Source organism: Octopus bimaculoides, chromosome 4 (assembly GCF_046866305.1).
Source record: "Octopus bimaculoides isolate indiv1 chromosome 4, ASM4686630v1, whole genome shotgun sequence".
In the NCBI taxonomy this organism is placed as follows: Eukaryota; Metazoa; Mollusca; class Cephalopoda; order Octopoda; family Octopodidae; genus Octopus; species Octopus bimaculoides.
In genome coordinates this window covers 84,649,611-84,666,860 of record NC_142931.1, presented here as the reverse complement: position 1 = coordinate 84,666,860, position 17,250 = coordinate 84,649,611, and the positions used below count along the sequence as shown (strand labels likewise).

The 17,250-nt window shown below is 43.6% G+C and overlaps 1 pseudogene; it reads left to right on the top strand.

Moving 5' to 3' along the window:
* Positions 1 to 6,342: 6,342 nt before the first annotated feature.
* On the top strand, positions 6,343 to 16,916 carry LOC149136122 (uncharacterized; annotated as a pseudogene).
* The last annotated feature ends 334 nt before the right edge of the window (positions 16,917 to 17,250 follow it).

Here is a 17,250-nt window from a genome sequence, read left to right as displayed (position 1 = left end):
CATCTTTTGAGGTGAATATCCAGGTTTTCTTTGGCCTATCCATTGGTCTCTTTCCACTAACTGGTAAACATGTCACTGCAGTTCTTGCTGGGATATTGTCCCCCATTTGTAGGACATACCCTGTCAGATGCATTCTTCTGCTCTTGATGACAAGACTTAGGTGCGTGATATTGGCTATTCAAAGCACCTCCTCATTCGTGATCTTGTCTTGCCATCTGATGCCCAGGAGTTTGGGGAGACATTTTTGTTGGAAAGTATCAATTTGTTTTTCAATTCTTCCATATGTCAGCAGCATATGTTGTTGAGATAACAATTGACCAGAATAACCTTAATTTGGTTGTGATGTGATATGTGTTTGTATACAAATATTTTTATGCATATTGTTTTGCTTTATTGTACAAAAACATAAATATACTTCTTGTGTAAGTAAGAAAACCTACTGTATATGTATATGGTATTTAAGTAGTAAAATTTAAAGATAAAACTGTATTTAGCCCTGCTCAGTACTGATCAAATAGATATATTGTCAGATGTATTTCAACCTGTGTGATTTTAGGAAGTCTTGGCTGCTATTTCTACGTGGCTTAATGACCACAAGGAAATAGCAGCCAAATTGTTGGCTCATTTTAACATAATTTGCTTACAATAAGAAACCTAAAGTAGTAAGTTAGGTTGAATTTCTCAACATAAAGGATATTTGTGCCCACCAACAGTTGAGCACTCTGGATGAAGGTATAGAGAAAGATGTTAATGGTATTTCTGTTATATGAAGAAGAATCTAGTTACTTTAGTCTTAAGAAATTCCCTTTATATACTTGGCTTGATACATTTGACTATATCCTTACTCTCCAAAATCCTGCTTTTGTGCCTAGTCAAAAAGCCTATTTATATACATGGGTGTATGTCTGTGCGTTTAATATAAATATATATATATATACATTGTTCCTGACATTATAGGGCTATTCTTGGTGAAATTGCTGTATAGTATTGATACAGTTGTAAACATTAGAAGGCTCTGTATGTTAATCAGTCTGTGATCATTGATTTGAAATTCCAGTCCCATATTTAGACTTCCCTCCATCATTTATACATCTATGCCATCAATTGTAATACTGCCTCCAATCTGTGGGCTGTGCTGAGTAGCATATTACATCTTTGACTCAAAAGTTTTCTCCTTAATGTTGTGGACAGCTAGATGCAAGTGTGTGGTGTGTGTTTGTAAAATAAAGGCTCTGTCAGTTTTGAACTGCTGGCCTCACTGTGTAACTGTTCACTAGTTACAAGAATCAGTATTGATGAAATGTTCTCATAGACATGAAGCAAGTAGTTCTAAAATCACTGTTGGTGTTTGTAGAGTTGAACAAACAGCTCTTATAGAAGTAGACTTGCTTTAAGAGTTTCTGTTTTGTGATTATTTGTGCAGGTTGCTGGCATTTTAGCTTTGGTTGCTGTCCAAACATAGATTTTCGTGTAACAAATACCAAATTGCCCTCCCTGATGTTGAATATGAAATTACTACACATGTAGTGATCAGCAGTTGAATCAAAACAGTAGTAGAGGGCTAGAGGACATAGATACTTTTACTTTCACAGCAACGTAGTCTGCTGCCTCGTGGTTTGTATGTTCAAATTCTGTCGAGGCTGTTGAGATTGTAGTTTCCTCTGCAATTCTACAGATAATTTCTATTTTACAGTAAGCATGGTTTTCTTTTCTAACAGTAAATATTTAAAAACAGAAGACTTTTTTCTCTCTCTCTCTCTTTTTATCTCTGCTAGCTGCACAGTCCTATTTCAGGCTGTATCTATTTGTTACTATCAGGAAACATCACTCTCCAACAAAGTGTACTGCCTGAAACAATAGACTTTTCCTCTTCCTCATGGCAAACCAATTTATTCCACTTTTGAACTGTATCAATATTAATCCAGGCTCTGCTAGCCTGCAGAATCATTGGCTGAAAATGAGTTAAACTTGAAGGGCTAAAATAAAGACATACATATAAACATATCTTCATTAATAATCATCCAGTGATATTCTTTCTCTCAAAATCAGTTGATTTTATTGAAAGTTTTTTGTTTTGTTTTTGGTGGATTTTTTTTTTCCATAGCTTTCTCACTATTTTTGATTTCACTGACATGTTCTGTAGAGTACCTTCTCTATTACTAAAAGAACTCTTCTGATATTTTCTTTTAGTTCTTTCTGGCTAGTTCCAATATTATTTCTTGAACTCTTAACAGCATTTTTACCAAACAATTCTAAAGTGTTCATCCATCTTTTCTTTTCCTATCTTGTCAACATGTAGAAACTGGTTAACTTTACACATGCACACACACCATCTCTTGAAATTTAATTGATAGCATCTACTAAAAGTTAATTAGTTATACACACTAGTTATATAAACTACTTGATAAATATGTCTTTCTGTTATTTTCTTTCTCCCTGAAATATCGAAAAAATGGCCAGCTTTGTAGCTCAGCAGGGATTTCTCTTCAAAGCAAGCCCATAATCCAGTTTTGATTCTTAATTGAAAACATTGTTAATGCCTGAGGGAAATGCATAAATCTCACAATTCCTGCTATAAGACTTCATACTCAACTATAACAGTAAATCTCTCTCACACATACACACACTGTACTATTTGTCTGTTTTTTTTTTTTTTGTTCATTAGAACTCTACCATGACACGACTACAAGATGATGGAACACCTTCTGCCTCAGAACACTATCTCGCTCACAAACTGACATTCTCCTCACAATTTCATACTGGCATCTCATTCCATCACACCTTTTTGATTTTCTTCTTTGTTTTATCTTTTTCTTTTCTTTTTTTTTTTTTTACCTCGGAAGAAAATCTATTTCTCAGCCTATTAAAAAAATTCAGCCACACATTGTGTTCATGTTCTGAAGTATGTTGTTGATGGTGAGCACAGAGGTAGATTCTCAGGTTCCATAGGCATCAAAACCGTTTTTTCCACAACCATTGTAAATGTGATGCCTTTCTTTGGTACCTGTATGACACTTTCGTTAGGTTTCCTTGGATGGCCATGTGTGTCGTATTTTACTAACACTAGTTACTTACCTGTCTATGTGCACAGTTCACGTATCTATCTAGTTTATGATCAAGATACAGCAACAGCAGCAGTATCAAGGATCGTATAAGTTTGCTGACCCACACTTACACAAATAGATACACACACACACACACATATATATATATATATATATATATATGCACACACACACACATACGTACATACATACATAGATACGGTGCTGTCAGCTCCACTATTATTGTACTGTCACTTCCAAGTGTTCAACTGCTGTTTTAAACATAATACTTATATATATATATTGATGGTATTTAACGCAGAGAAACGTGATTTTATTTTTGTGATTTCTACCCTATAAGAACCTTATATATCTAAATGTCCTTGAATAAATGGCGATGAACACATAACAGAACTATGATTTTGTGTTTTTTTTTACTTTTTGATTTACAGGGAGAAGCCAATCACGGGGTCACTTTGAGAATCACAGACAGGTTCTGTATTGAGACATCATACCTTTCAGATGACTTGTTCCATCTATTTTCCTCTCTGCAAATAGAAAGCAAAAGCATTGTTTAACTGTTGATGAGAAGTGCATTAGAAGATATATGACAGACACATGGTGAAGAAGTGTTGGGAATTAATAGTTTCTTTCTTTTTAACTTGCTGGATCTTGAAGAGGCAGTGCCCATGACCTTCATAGATTAGTGGAATTGATGCCATTGGTGCTCTTCTTGAGCAAACTCATGCAGGAAAAATGGAAGCAGAGAGGGAATTCTAGAGGACCAATATTCTGAAAAGGAAGGACTCTAGTATAGTGATAAATGCATGACCTAAAGGGGGAAGGCAGAAACAATAAGGTTGATGAGAGGAATAGAGACAAGTGGAGATGGCATGATTTGACAATGGATCCTAAAATGAGATAACATAAAGGATAAGGGGGATTTTCAGTCAGGTAGCAGAATATGCTTTCTGGTACTGATGGTATGATAAAATGTACCCAGTCCATACTACAAGGTGGTTAGAGATAGAAAGGGTTATTTATCTTTCTGTATTTTGCCTACTGGTGTTGGCAATTATAGACCTGCTTACCCTCCTATCCCATGTACAAATTAACATGTTTGTGGATTTGTCTTTCTGAAGCCAACTTATTCCTGTCTTCCTTGGCTTTTCTTTTCAGTTTCATAAATATCACCAAGTGCCCAAGGATTTTTTTTCTTTTCATATGATATCCAATGAGCTGAACCTGTTGTCTCCTTATGTTGTTAAGGAGATTTCTGGTGGTCTTTGCTTGTCCAAGGGCCTTGTCACTCTGCATAGGACATCAGTATTCTTAGGAACTATATCTCTGTAGAGTTGATAAACTTTTGCACTTCTTTGTTGATGTTCCAACTCATACAACCATATGTAAGGATGGGTTCTTTTTCTTACTATTACTGATAGCCATTTATTCGATAATAATGTTTGATCTCACCATAAACAGCCTTGGGCTATCCACTCCTTGACTTGATTTCTTTGGTGTTTTTCCCCATCTGATGTAATGATGGTTCCCAAATATTTAAAACTATTTCAAAATTGTGCCATTAATATTTACAATGCAAATTGGTAGTAACTTCTTTGAGATTGTCAGTCTCTTCATGTTCATAGACTCATGTTTTTCACTCTCATCATTAATTAGTACTAATTAATGATTCTAAATCATTCTCTGTTGTTGCTATGGCTTTACAGACAGATGTCCTTTGTCAAGCACAGAGGTGGACAGTGGAGTGGCACTGGAGGGGAGAGCCCCCAACGTTAAAAAATAAAGTGGGCTGCTACCAGCATACTTTGAAAGGAGATGCCAGAAGCGAGTTCGAGGTGGAGGTGGAGCGGTGGATTAAGGAGGGCATATTGATCCCTTGGGAAGAAGGAGAGAGCGGAGTCCTGCCGCTGATGGCGGTGGTACAGCCCACGAAGCATAAGGTCAGACCAGTGCTTGACTTCCGAGAGCTGAATGACCACATATCATGTCATACGGGCGGCGAGGCCACAGATGTCTGCGGGGACACCTTGTGAGAATGGAGGCAGATGACAGGGGCCTCCACGATCGTCGATTTGAAGTCGGCATACCTGCAGGTGCATGTGGCTGAGAGACTGTGGAAGCATCAGCTTGTCAGGTATAAGGGCCGGACATACTGTTTGACGAGGCTGGGGTTTGGGCTAAATGCAGCGCCAAAAATTATGGCAACAATTCTCGAGGCCATCCTGGGAAAGGTGGACAGAGTAAAAAGGGCCACCAATTCGTACATTGATGACATCCTTGTGGATGAAACCATAATGCCAGCAATGGAGGTCATAGGCCACCTGAACAATTTCGCACTGGTCGCCAAGCCACCAGAGGCCATGGAGGGAGGCGCTGCACTGGGCCTCAAGCTACGGAGAGACAAGGCCGGCGTGTTGGTGTTTCAGCGTGGGAACGAGATCCCCGAACTGGGCACCAGCGTGAGTAGACGGGAACTGTTCTCGGTGTGCAGGAAGCTGGTGGGACACTACCCGGTTGCAGGATGGCTCCGGACAGCATGTAGCTTCATCAAGAGACGAGCCGAAGGAGCAAAGTGGAATGACAGAGTTGGGGAGAAAACGATCGACATGATGCTGCAGGAAGTCTTGGTCAGAGTGAGAGCAGAGGATCCAGTGAAGGGCAGTTGGTATGTCCCCAAATCAAAGAGTGGGATCGTTTGGTGTGACGCCAGTAGCATCGCAATAGGGGTTGTCTTAGAAATGGGAGGCACCGTGGTGGAAGATGCAGCCTGGCTCAGGAAGATGGATGACTGCAACCATATCAATGTGGCGGAGTTGGATGCCGTGCTGAAGGGGGTGAACCTGGCCTTGAAGTGGGGGCTGTGCACCATCGAAATTAGAACCGATTCGGCCACTGTGCTTGGTTGGGTGACGGCAGTCATCACCTGCCTTCCGAAAAGAACAGGGCAGACGTTCTAACCAGGGTAAAGCGAGCTTGGTTGCAGGTGCCAGAGGATGCAGAGCAGGCTGTGGCTGCAGTATGCTGTTTGAGTGACTCGGAGTTGAGGAGACTGCATACCATGCATCACATGGGAGTGGACAGGACATTGTTCCTAGCCAGGAAAATCGACTCCGAGGTAACGAGGCGGAGCGTGCAGAGAGTGGTTAGCAGCTGTGACAGGTGCTAGTCTATTGACCCTGCTCTGGGCGTACATGAGGCGGGAAGTATTGCAGTGGACCACAACTGGAAACGACTGGCAGTGGACGTAACACACTACCGGCAGGGGACGTACCTCTCAATGGTTGACTGCGGACCGGAGCGGATGGCCATATGGAGGGAGGTGAAGACGGGGACTGCAGAGGAAATCACAGGAGTATTAAATGGGATATTCCTGGAACGAGGCCCCGTGGATGAGCTGCTGCTGGATAATGGCACTGCATTTCGCTCGGAGGAGCTGAAAGAAATGCTTGACGGGTGGCAGGTCAGCCGCTTCTTCAGGGCAGCATACCAGCCAAGTGGAAATGGAGTGGTGGAAAGGCATCATTGTACCATCAAGACCATGGCAGAGAGGGGCCACATTTCGCCAATCGAGGCCGTATTTTGGTACAATATGTCGCCCAGGTCAGGACAGGCTGAGGAGTCGGTGCCACATAGGGCAATATTCAGGTATGAGTGGAGGCACCCGTGTGTTGCATCAATGCAACTCCGGGGAGAAGAGCACACCTTTGTGCAGATCGGGGAAGAAGTTTGGGTAAAACCCCCAAATGCACAGTACACATCACAATGGGGGAAAGGAACTATAACCTCCATCAATTCAAAGAACGTCTAGGTCGATGGTATGCCACGCCATGTTTTGGATGTGCGGAAGATTGTCAGTGCTTCAGAGGATGGAACCAGCAGCAGTGAGCAGGATGATGAAGACAGCAGCAGTAGGCAAGATGATGAAGGCAGCGCGCCAGAAACTCAGGCCAGTCCCAGGGTCGCACGGCGACCACAGAGGGAGCGGCACCCTCCTCCCTGGTTGGCTGATTATGAAACCAATTAAGGTAGTTCAGGAGTGAGGACTGAGTGGGAGAGCCGGTTGAATGATCTATAGACCAGGGGGGGCGTGTGGTGTTATGGGCTGTGATGAGCTGTGTGTTGTTGGTGGAGAGGGATGGGGCAAACAGACGTGAAGCCAGACAGGAAGTCAGCCACACGCGGTCGAAGGCTAGCACGTGGGTCAGTCACAAAACAGCGAGGTTACGAGAAAGACGTGTTTTGATCAAGAGCGATTGTGTACTCCGCTGCAGTCGACAAGGTAAGGTCCGTTTCATTCTGTCCTTTTGCTTCTTGTCTTTTTCCTCCATCAGACCACAGTCACAATATATATATATATATATATATATATATATATATATATATATATCTTCTATAATAATAACTACTGAATTTCTTAACTCTTTGGATCCTCCTGGAATGTCTTCTCACGAACTGACATTGAAGAAAGGAGTTCCAATCATGCTTTTGAGAAATCTGGATCTCGCAAAGCTGTGCAATGAAACAAGACTGATTGTCAAGCAAATGCATCCACATCTTTTGGAAGCAACAATCCTCACTGGACAAGGAAAGGGAGAAAATGTGTTTATTCCACTGATTCCAGCAGACATACTCTTTGAATTCAAGAGACTTCAGTTTCCAGTAACAGTTGGTTTTGCAATGCCATTTAACAAGAGTCAAGGACAATCACTCAAAATTGTTGGACTTCACCTCATGCAGCACAGCTTTTCCCATGGTCAGCTCAATGCTAGTTGTTCCAGAGTTGGAAATGGGAACAATCTCTTCATACTCACACCAAATGGTAAAACTAAGAATATTGTTTATCTTGCTGCTTTACAGTGATCTCCAAATATCACAATTATACATAATTCTCCAAATATATTCTGTGGTATAAATAATGCTTTATTATTATTTCACTCTTTAGCTTTGGGCCACAAATCCAATTAACCCTCCACAGGAGCTAGCTTAAAAGTCCACATGGAGTGCAGCTTTTAAGCTTGTGTGTGTGTGTGTAACTAGGTATAACAAGTAGTTAGACATGAACCATGAAGTCTGACCGATACCAGACATAAAAAAATAAACATAGCATGGTGCTGAAAAATGTAAGACTTGTGATCTAATGCTGTACTAAAGACATATCCATCCCATAATCTCCTGCCACCATGCAATAATAGAAAGTGTATTCAAAGCTGACCACATAGATAATGACACAATGGTAATGAAGAGACCTCTGGTAATAATATAAATAATGATGTTAGTGATGGTAATGATAATAGGGATGATGATAACAGGAATGGTCAGTATGACGATGGTGATGATGATCGTGATGATAATGATCATGATGAAAATGATGACGATGACAATGGGGTGGAGGTGGTGATCTTGTTATACATTTTTGTTTTTAAAAAATATTCATGTCATGTTATCATCATCATTGTCATCATCAGTATCATCAGCAACAAACCTATAACGCATGATCTTCATTTAATTTAATTTATTTTTTTTCATTTTATAATTATATTGGTAAATAGGAAATTATATTGGTTAATAGGAAATATTAATGAAATTGACCAAAATGCATTAGTGACAAAGTATTAGATAATTTTTATGTGATTTTTAGGTTTTAGATATACTTTTTACATTAATAATGACTCTGTGTGTGTGTATGTACATGCAAGTGTGTGTGTACATGCAAGTGTGTGTGTTTGAGCATGTGTGTGTAAACACATGCCTGTGTGTATGTTAGCATATGTGCATTCGTGCACGTGTGTGTGGTTATGTGTGTATGTTAGCATATGTGCATTCGTGCACGTGTGTGTGGTTATGTGTGTATGTATGCATGCATATGTGTGAGTGTATATATGTTTGTAAATGTATGTAGATGTGTAAGTGTGCATGTGTGTGTGTGCATACGTGCATGCATGCATGTGTGAGTATGTATGTTGTGAAAGACATTATTGTATGCTTGTTATTGATGCGTTGGAAAGACTCTGATTGTTCACCAGGGATATTTTCCGGATAATTTAAGTAATGGTAAGTTGGGAATTAGACTGGATAAAATACTTTTATGGGAAAACAAGAAAAGGATTTGAAATTATGATTTAAAGGAACAAATTTCCAGTTTTGAGAATATTTTCCTCTCTCCATCCCACTATTCTCAGAGACCCTGTAAAAGATCATGGACTCTGCTCTTTCTTCTGACTAAGAAATAAAAAGAAAAAGACTAGCTTGAGCCTGGGAACAAGAGTGATAAACCAAAGGACAAGCCTTGAGTGCCTGTAATAAGCTTAAACAAATTTGGAAATCCATCCATTTTTTCTGCCTGGGAGGGTCGTGGAGGGTAGATCCTCTAGCACCTCCTCCATAGTCTCCTATCAGAAACAACAGTTAGATTTTTTCGACTGGGTTCCCAAGCATAACCAACTAGGACTAATGATATTATCTAATCATCTCATTCTTGGTTGATCCATCTTGCAATTCTTTCCTATGACATTCTAATCTCATGTTTGTAGAACAGGAGCTGTAACCTCTCCATGTAGAAAAGCGTAAAAGAAATTAAATGAAACATTGAAAATAATTATATTAATTTTCAGGTGAAAAGAAGAGTTATTTCCCATGGAATTTAATACTAGTCATGCACAAAACTCTTGACTAATGGTCCTCAACTGGGGTCCATAGAAGATTTTATCGCTAAAGTTTATGTGCAATAAATTGGTTGTTCTTCTACAATACACAAAATATTTTATCTATTTGAATACAATTCCTAATAATATTTAATTATAGAAATATAATGGAATTTTTTTTAACATCAAATGTCTATGGGGTTCCAAAGAATAAAAATAAGAATCAAAGGGATTCATAGACAAAAAACGGCTGCAAAAACATTGCTCTTGACCTTTGAGTCACATTATCTATGGTGGAGTAATATTTTATTACAGGCCGTTGCCAGTACCGCCTGACTGGCCTTCGTGTGGGTGACACGTAAAAGCACCCACTACACTCTCTGAATGGTTGGCGTTAGGAAGGGCATCCAGCTGTAGAAACTCTGCCAAATCAGATTGGAGCCTGGTGTAGCCATCTGGTTTTCACCAGTCCTCAGTCAAATCGTCCAACCCATGCTAGCATGGAAAGTGGACGTTAAACGATGATGATGATGATGAGTTCCTACCACGAACCATATGGAAGGTGTTCAAACATTAGCACAGCTTAACACTAACCATCTACAGTGTTTAAAAACATTATAAAGGGTATCAATATGAGTCTCATACCTATCCTCCAATAACATGTCTTCTAAGCAGCATCCACCAATTACAACAAGGTTCTGATTTAAAGACATCAATTATATTTCCAGTTCTAATGCCCACAAGACAAAGCACCACTGAAATATCCTTTGGTTTTCTCCCCACTCATTCTCACTCTCAACATGAAAATCTGCATGAGAAGGACCTTCCTCAAATTAGTGGATAAACATTTTACACATGGCCCTAGATATAGAAAATTTTCAATAGCTGTAACTTAAGGGTCTTGTTCAGCTGTGCACCTAGAGGTAAAGAAATATTCGGTTGTATCCCAAACTAGTGGACAGACACAGGAGGTTCATATAGGCTTTATACTGTGTGTCCAGTGAATGGTCAATGCAACACAGAAGCCCTATGTAGCTGAAATAGTGTTGGTCAATGTCACTGGAGCAATACATATACAGAAATATTTTGGAGCAACAGCAGACCCCTTTAAGACCAAGATAAATAATTATAGATCCTCTTTTAGAAGCCAGGAAAGACAATGTTACAATTTTAGCCAGCTATATATAGCAATTAAAAGAAGTAACACCTTAAAACATCAACTGTAGGTTGCTGGAATGTTTTAGGACATATCAGAATGGAAGCAGAAGATGCAGGCTCTGCTTGATGGAGAGAAGACTCATCATCATCATCACCCATGGGATCCGGGTAGTTTCCTAAACTCAAAAACTGAAACTTTCATACTCATTTCACACACACACACACACACACACACACACACACACGCACACGCACACACACACACACACACACACACACACACAGAGCATCCATGGCTAACACCAATTCATGGGAAATAACAATTTTTCCCCCACTGAAAAATAACATAATTTTTTCCTTGTGTTTTATTTCATTCTTTTTGCCTCCACTGAGCAACCTAGGTGACTGGTTATATGCCATAATTAGTAATATATTGGTCTCAATTATATATATATATATATATATATATATATATATATATCGTAAAATATAATTGCCAACTAGATGTGGTGGTCCCATGGAGGACGATGCTACTGTTGTTTTTTAGCCCCAGGAGGACATCTCCTCCAGCTGGCTAACGACACACTGTCTGTATCTGTGCAGACGTACTCACATCATGTGATTTTGGACTCTGTGATAAACACTTAGTCTTCATCAGTGAGTATTACTGGTGAAGTAATACTCACTGACGAAGACTAAGTGTTTATCACAAGGTCCAAAATCATGTGATATGACTATGTCTGCAACTCATTTGTGATTTTGACTCGCTATAGGTAAGATGGCTTTTTATATACTCATTTTCTTCGAATTCGCCAATGTGTATATAAGTGATTTACTGTTGTTCTCGAGCCATTTGACTCATATATATATATATATATATCGTCGTCGTCGTTTAACGTCCGCTTTCCATGCTAGCATGGGTTGGACGATTTGACTGAGGACTGGTGAAACCAGATGGCTACACCAGGCTCCAATCTAATTTGGCAGAGTTTCAACAGCTGGATGCCCTTCCTAACGCCAACCACTCAGAGAGTGTAGTGGGTGCTTTTACATGTCTCCCGCACGAAGGCCAGTCAGGCGGTACTGGCAACGGCCACGCTCAAAATGGTGCATTTCATGTGCCACCCGCACAAGAGTCAGTCCAGGGGCACTGGGAACGATCTCACTCAGAAAAAAAAAAAAAAAAAATTCATGTGTCACCCGCACAAGAGCCAGTCCAGGGGCACTGGCAACAATCTCGCTCAAAAATCCTACGACGGCCCCGCACAAGAGCCAGTTCAGGGTCACTGGTAACAATCTCGCTCGAAAAATTTCATGTGTCACCCTCACAAGAGCCAGTCCAGGGGCACCGGCAATGATCTTGCTCGAAAGGTTTCATGTGTCGCCCGCACATGAGCCAGTCCAGGGGGCACCTGCAACGATCTCACCCTCACAAGAGCCAGTCCAGGGGCACTGGCAACGATCTCGCTTGAAAATCCCACGAAGGCCAGCCAGGCGGCACTGGCAATGGTCACGCCCAAAATGTTGCATTTCATGTGTCACCCGCACATGAGCCAGTCCAGGGGCACTGGCAACGATCTCGCTCGAAAATCCTACGACGGCCCTACACAAGAGCCAGTTCAGGGGCACTGGCAACGATCTCGCTCGAAAGATTTCATGTGTCACCCGCACATGAGCCAGTCCAGGGGAACCGGCAACGATCTCGCTCGAAAATCCTACGACGGCCCTGCACATGAGCCAGTCCAGGGGCACCGGCAACGATCTCGCTCGAAAATCCTACGACGGCCCTGCACAAGAGCCAGTCCAGGGGCACCGGCAACGATCTCGCTCGAAAATCCTACGACGGCCTTACACAAGAGCCAGTTCAGGGGCACTGGCAATGATCTCGCTCGAAAGATTTCATGTGTCACCCGCACATGATCCAGTCCAGGGGAACCGGCAACGATCTTGCTCGAAAATCCTACGACGGCCCTGCACATGAGCCAGTCCAGGGGCACCGGCAACGATCTCGCTCGAAAATCCTACGACGGCCCTGCACAAGAGCCAGTCCAGGGGCACTGGCAACGATCTCGCTCGAAAATCCCACGAAGGCCAGCCAGGCGGCACTGGCAACGGTCACGCCCAAAATGGTGCATTTCATGTGTCACCCGCACATGAGCCAGTCCAGGGGAACCGGCAATGATCTCGCTCGAAAATCCTACGACGGCCCTGCACATGAGCCAGTCCAGGGGCCCGGCAACGATCTCGCTCGAAAATCCTACGACGGCCCTGCACAAGAGCCAGTCCAGGGGCACTGGCAACGATCTCGCTCGAAAATCCCACGAAGGCCAGCCAGGCGGCACTGGCAATGGTCACGCCCAAAATGGTGCATTTCATGTGTCACCCGCACATGAGCCAGTCCAGGGGAACCGGCAACGATCTCGCTCGAAAATCCTATGACGGCCCTGCACAAGAGCCAGTCCAGGGGCACAGGCAACGATCTCGCTCGAAAGATTTCATGTGTCGCCTGCACATGAGCCAGTCCAAGGGCACCGGCAACGATCTCGCTCGAAAGATTTCATGTGTCGCCTGCACATGAGCCAGTCCAGGGGCACTGGCAACGATCTCGCTCGAAAATCCTATGACGGCCCCACACAAGAGCCAGTCCAGGGGCACTGGCAACGATCTCGCTTGAAAGATTTCATGTGTCACCTGCACATGAGCCAGTCCAGGGGCACCGGCAACGATCTCGCTCGAAAATCCTACGACGGCCCTGCACATGAGCCAGTCCAGGGGCACCGGCAACGATCTCGCTCGAAAATCCTACGACGGCCCTGCACAAGAGCCAGTCCAGGGGCACTGGCAACGATCTCGCTCGAAAATCCTACGCCGGCCCTACACAAGAGCCAGTTCAGGGGCACTGGCAATGATCTCGCTCGAAAGATTTCATGTGTCACCCGCACATGAGCCAGTCCAGGGGAACCGGCAACGATCTCGCTCGAAAATCCTACGACGGCCCTGCACATGAGCCAGTCCAGGGGCACCGGCAACGATCTCGCTCGAAAATCCTACGACGGCCCTGCACAAGAGCCAGTCCAGGGGCACTGGCAACGATCTCGCTCGAAAATCCCACGAAGGCCAGCCAGGCGGCACTGGCAACGGTCACGCCCAAAATGGTGCATTTCATGTGTCACCCGCACATGAGCCAGTCCAGGGGCACCGGCAACGATCTCGCTCGAAAATCCTACGACGGCCCTGCACAAGAGCCAGTCCAGGGGCACTGGCAACGATCTCGCTCGAAAATCCCACGAAGGCCAGCCAGGCGGCACTGGCAACGGTCACGCCCAAAATGGTGCATTTCATGTGTCACCCGCACATGAGCCAGTCCAGGGGAACCGGCAATGATCTCGCTCGAAAATCCTACGACGGCCCTGCACATGAGCCAGTCCAGGGGCCCGGCAACGATCTCGCTCGAAAATCCTACGACGGCCCTGCACAAGAGCCAGTCCAGGGGCACTGGCAACGATCTCGCTCGAAAATCCCACGAAGGCCAGCCAGGCGGCACTGGCAATGGTCACGCCCAAAATGGTGCATTTCATGTGTCACCCGCACATGAGCCAGTCCAGGGGAACCGGCAACGATCTCGCTCGAAAATCCTATGACGGCCCTGCACAAGAGCCAGTCCAGGGGCACAGGCAACGATCTCGCTCGAAAGATTTCATGTGTCGCCTGCACATGAGCCAGTCCAAGGGCACCGGCAACGATCTCGCTCGAAAGATTTCATGTGTCGCCTGCACATGAGCCAGTCCAGGGGCACTGGCAACGATCTCGCTCGAAAATCCTATGACGGCCCCACACAAGAGCCAGTCCAGGGGCACTGGCAACGATCTCGCTTGAAAGATTTCATGTGTCACCTGCACATGAGCCAGTCCAGGGGCACCGGCAACGATCTCGCTCGAAAATCCTACGACGGCCCTGCACATGAGCCAGTCCAGGGGCACCGGCAACGATCTCGCTCGAAAATCCTACGACGGCCCTGCACAAGAGCCAGTCCAGGGGCACTGGCAACGATCTCGCTCGAAAATCCTACGCCGGCCCTACACAAGAGCCAGTTCAGGGGCACTGGCAATGATCTCGCTCGAAAGATTTCATGTGTCACCCGCACATGAGCCAGTCCAGGGGAACCGGCAACGATCTCGCTCGAAAATCCTACGACGGCCCTGCACAAGAGCCAGTCCAGGGGCACTGGCAACGATCTCGCTCGAAAATCCCACGAAGGCCAGCCAGGCGGCACTGGCAACGGTCACGCCCAAAATGGTGCATTTCATGTGTCACCCGCACATGAGCCAGTCCAGGGGAACCGGCAACGATCTCGCTCGAAAATCCTACGACGGCCCTGCACATGAGCCAGTCCAGGGGCACCGGCAACGATCTCGCTCGAAAATCCTATGACGGCCCTGCACAAGAGCCAGTCCAGGGGCACCGGCAACGATCTCGCTCGAAAGATTTCATGTGTCGCCTGCACATGAGCCAGTCCAAGGGCACCGGCAACGATCTCGCTCGAAAGATTTCATGTGTCACCTGCACATGAGCCAGTCCAGGGGCACTGGCAACGATCTCGCTCGAAAATCCTATGACGGCCCCACACAAGAGCCAGTCCAGGGGCACTGGCAACGATCTCGCTCGAAAATCCCACGAAGGCCAGCCAGGCGGCACTATAAGAATAATTATTAATGTTAAATACTATGGCTTTTCTTCTGAGCCAGACTAGGTATGTGGTGCGTGACGCTTAGTTTTGCAAAAGGGTTGTGCTCTCAACATTCTGCCCCAGCGTCTGTTATATTTAAAATACATTCCGAAATATCGTTCTATTCTTTCGATGCCGTTTCATGAATCAACAACTAGCTCACTCTTTCTGAATCAACAGCTAATTATTCAAATGTGATTAAGTCAATGAATCTAGAATTCCTCCATTTATTTCAGTATCTAGTAGCCAAGGCCGCATGTAATTCATTTCATTTCAATTTCAGCCAGCCCCTCACATTGCTTATGTGATAAATTTAATGATTAAAATGTACATGTATATTAATTTAGTATTAATATTTTAATAAGAATAACAATTATTGTTACTACAGCTTTTCTTCCAAACCCGACTAGCTATGTGATGTGTAAAGCTTAGTTTTGCAAAAGAGCTGTGCTCCCAACATCCATTTTGCACACCCATTATGCCCACCCACTGCCCTTCCACACCACCATCATTTTAATTTGTACATTAAATTTTCACGTGGCAACTCATACATTTCATGTGCTGTGTATATGAAAACATATTTTGAGTATATCATTATACCCACTCCTGATGAGTGTTGTATATAGTTAAAGGTATCTCATATCTGAATATTTAGACATATAATACTGCCCTATGTAACCACCCTATACTCATACCTACTTGATAGATTTTGCCCTAGATGTTGGACAAGGTGGGGGGAAACTGTGATTCATTATAATTCACTGAATAAAGTCTGTATCAAAGCTGTATGCCAACTGGCAAGCATTTTCACAGATCTTCATTTCAGGTGATGATAAAATTTCTATAACTACCTTACTACCATCACTCCCAAGTACTCAATCTCAGGTCTGCTACCATTAATATTGGCACAATGAAAGGAAGGAGCAGGAAGATTGTTGAAATGTTAGAGCAATGCCATGTTATGTGTGTGGTGTACAAGAAGCAAGATGGAGGGGAGCCTCAGCTAGATTCCTCACAGGTAAGAGACAGAGATTCAAATTCCTTTGGGTTGGCAGGAATGATGGAATGGGAGGAGTAGGTATACTGTTAGCAGAAAAGTAGGTAGATAAGGTAACTGAGGTAGTCAGAGTATGTGATAGGGTAATTAAGATGAGACTTATCATAGGTAAATTAACAGTTACATTTATCTTCTCTTATGTTCCTCAGTCTTTGCTGACTGATGAGCAGAAGGACCAATTCTATGAGATCCTTTTGCAGACCACCTCAACGACAAATGACAGAGACTTTGTTATTGTGGCTGGTGACATCAATGGACATGTTGGATAGCACACCCATGGATTCCAGGGAGTGCATGGGGGCTATGGTTTTGGACCTAGAAATGAGGAGGGAACAAGACTGCTGGAGTTCTGCAATGCAAATGATCTAATGATCCGCAACACTAACTTCAAAAAACCAGCCAGCCACTTAAGCACTTATCAGTTTGATGAGCACATAAGCCAGATTGTCTACATCCTCACCAATGAGGTAGAAAGATGCTTAAAAGTGCAAAGTCTTTCACAGGTGAAGAGTGTACAACCCAACATAGGTTACTAGTTAGTGACTTCAGAAGTAGAGCTAGAAAAACTCAGAGAAATAACCCAATTAGGAAAAGAAGACTATG